The sequence below is a fragment of the Penaeus vannamei genome, chromosome 41, assembly GCF_042767895.1.
Source record: "Penaeus vannamei isolate JL-2024 chromosome 41, ASM4276789v1, whole genome shotgun sequence".
NCBI lineage: Eukaryota > Metazoa > Arthropoda > Malacostraca > Decapoda > Penaeidae > Penaeus > Penaeus vannamei.
Genome location: NC_091589.1, coordinates 24,012,536 through 24,015,035, shown reverse-complemented (window position 1 = coordinate 24,015,035; position 2,500 = coordinate 24,012,536). Strand labels below are relative to the sequence as shown.

Sequence of the window (2,500 nt, the reverse complement as noted above, 5' to 3'; positions counted from 1 at the left end):
ATTATAAATAAAATAATTTTCTAAAGAAATATTAGGTGAACCTTATTTATGCATAGCAAATGTTTACTTAATGTTAGAAAAATCGAGATGGGAATAAGCTTAGGGTACACTAAAGTAGATTGTCCTTGCGCAGTTGTAGGAGCGTAAGACGGTTATTTGATTCGCAAGGAAGAACCTGAATGGAATAAATCGTTTTCTGATGAAATCGTGAAATAAAACGCAAAACTCCTCAGATGCGAGTTACTCAAAGTAAAGTAAAGAGCACCTGTCTAGGGCTACAGGACAGGGATTGAGTGGGTAGCATTGCTGACGTCCACACACACACTCATACACGCGCGCGCGTTCTCACACGCACATATATATGTATATATCTGTGCGTGTGTATACACATACATACACTATGTATGTCCATACATATATACGTATACATATATACGAAATCTATACATATAAATATATGCAATACACACACACACATCCACACGCACACACACACACACACACACACACATACAGCCACACACACACACACACACACACAGCCACACACACTTTAATCCGCCAAACAACTGTCTAACATCCAACACCGACTGTGAACATTTTACTTTAGTTTACCCTAAAAGGACTAACGCTTTCTAAATTTCCTCCATGAATTTATTATCTCTACTGTCATTTATGATCAAAACAAGATCATTTTTTAATGAAAAAGGGTTAAATATGAAGGAAATTTTACAGCTTACGTTCGCCACTCCGACATCGACGATTTTGGTATCGTTGAATTCTCTATAATGCGGATATGTAGTTTTTATTGCGCGGAAACCTCCCGTTAGTGACAAGCTTGGCCCCAATAGCAGGGGAGGGCATGAAAGGTTCCAGGGAAGATGCGGGGTTAAATAACACTAATAATATAACCCACAATGGAAATAACGATGATAATTCAAATTACTTTCCAGTCCCCGCCGAGGAAGCAAAGAATCCACCACATCTTCACGGCAGGACAGAGCGCACACGAACTAGATGCGGAGCCGGTGACCTCCAATATAACCTAGGATTTCTATGGCGCTAACCTGATTGATAGTCGCCGCAGGCTCGCAGGCTCTTCCGTAAGATGTAATCAAAATATATCACATTACAATGATTGTGTTCTTTCAATTACCTGCATGAATTTTCAATGGATATTTATTTTTTTCAATAATTTACTGTCTAAGGATAGACAGGAACATGCATAGCGAGACAATTGCAATAGTCTGCGAGGGCTTGCTTGAGTTGCAATTGCCTCAGATAGCAGGAGATGGAAACCTACAAGAGACAAGCACTGTGCAGAACTACAAGGAAGCAAAAGGTGTCGCAGTCTGCAAGGACCGTCTTGAACGACTAGCTTTCTCGGGAAAAAATGAAAATGCAACAATGCAGAGTTCAGAAGTGTGCAGTGCAATCGTCCATACAGTATACGTCTGACTAATAGTAAGCAAATGTTCTATCTCATTTCATTGAAATTGTCTAACACGTCAACAACAGCAATTTGAGTCAAAGCAATATTGAAATTATTGGAATGGAAGGAACCGACTTTCTTTCGGGAAATGAAAACAGGTAATGCAGTCCTCATCGTTTCAAGAGCGACTCATTACATCGAATATGCTTCCTCAAGACAACATATGCGCGATGAAATATAATGCAAGGCAAGAATACACGATTGGCGGAAGTTAATTATCTTCATGTAATTCTTATGCAATTAACGGGTTTGTGCGAGACGATGTGCGCATGTGGCTGCGTGAGTGATGAGTATTTTTTTTTTTTTTTTTTTTTTTTTTTTTTTAGTCAATCGGTGAGTTGTGAAATGAGTAAGTCAGAGTATAGCACACAAGTAGAAAATAGAATGCTAACAGATATTTTGTTAGTCACTAGTAATTTGTCAAACTAAGAGCGAGAGTAAAAAGAAATAGAATGGCGTGGAAGTTGGAGGCCAAGGGAAGGGGGGGGGGGCGGGAGGGCGGGAGGCCTAGGGAAGGATGGGGTGCAGAGTGGGGGGGGGGGAGAGGTATGGGTGTGGATGGGGGGGGGAGGGTAAGGTAAGTAGGGGAGGGTGGAAATGTGGGTTGAGCTCAATGAAAATAAACACCGATCCGACTGCACAAAAAGAACACTCAAAAGAACACATCTGGATTCGACTTCTATCAAGCATACATTAGGATATGAAGGCGAAGAGACTGATATTTTGCATGAAAAAGGAGAGAACTAACCTGGCATGCATTTGGCGCATCAGCAAAGACTAGCAAGCCTAAGTGTAGTCTATTCAAGCAGAAGAAAGCTTTGACTAGTTCCTTCCTGGCAATAAATCGCCAGGGGCTCTATGAACAGCTCACATGACCATTTTCATTTTGATGTTCACCGTGTATGTCAGAATCTGCAATGATACCAACAACAAGCATGTGAACTTAAAAGCCAAAATCCTTGAAAATCCCGTGTTTTGTTGATATTTTTTTTCTTTTTCGGGGGGGGG

General features: G+C 40.8%; 1 long non-coding RNA gene across 2 annotated transcripts in view; it reads right to left on the bottom strand.

Moving 5' to 3' along the window:
• LOC113819711 (uncharacterized) overlaps nt 1-2,500 on the bottom strand; it is a 23,032-nt gene that overhangs the window by 19,971 nt on the left and 561 nt on the right. Inside the window, exon 1 of one of the 2 annotated variants that reach the window (XR_011398322.1) lies at nt 2,241-2,400. The exons of the other annotated variant lie outside the window; for it this stretch is intronic. This is a non-coding gene — a long non-coding RNA (uncharacterized lncRNA). Of the gene's footprint in view, nt 1-2,240; nt 2,401-2,500 lie in introns of those variants that run through there. 2 annotated transcript variants of the gene reach the window in all.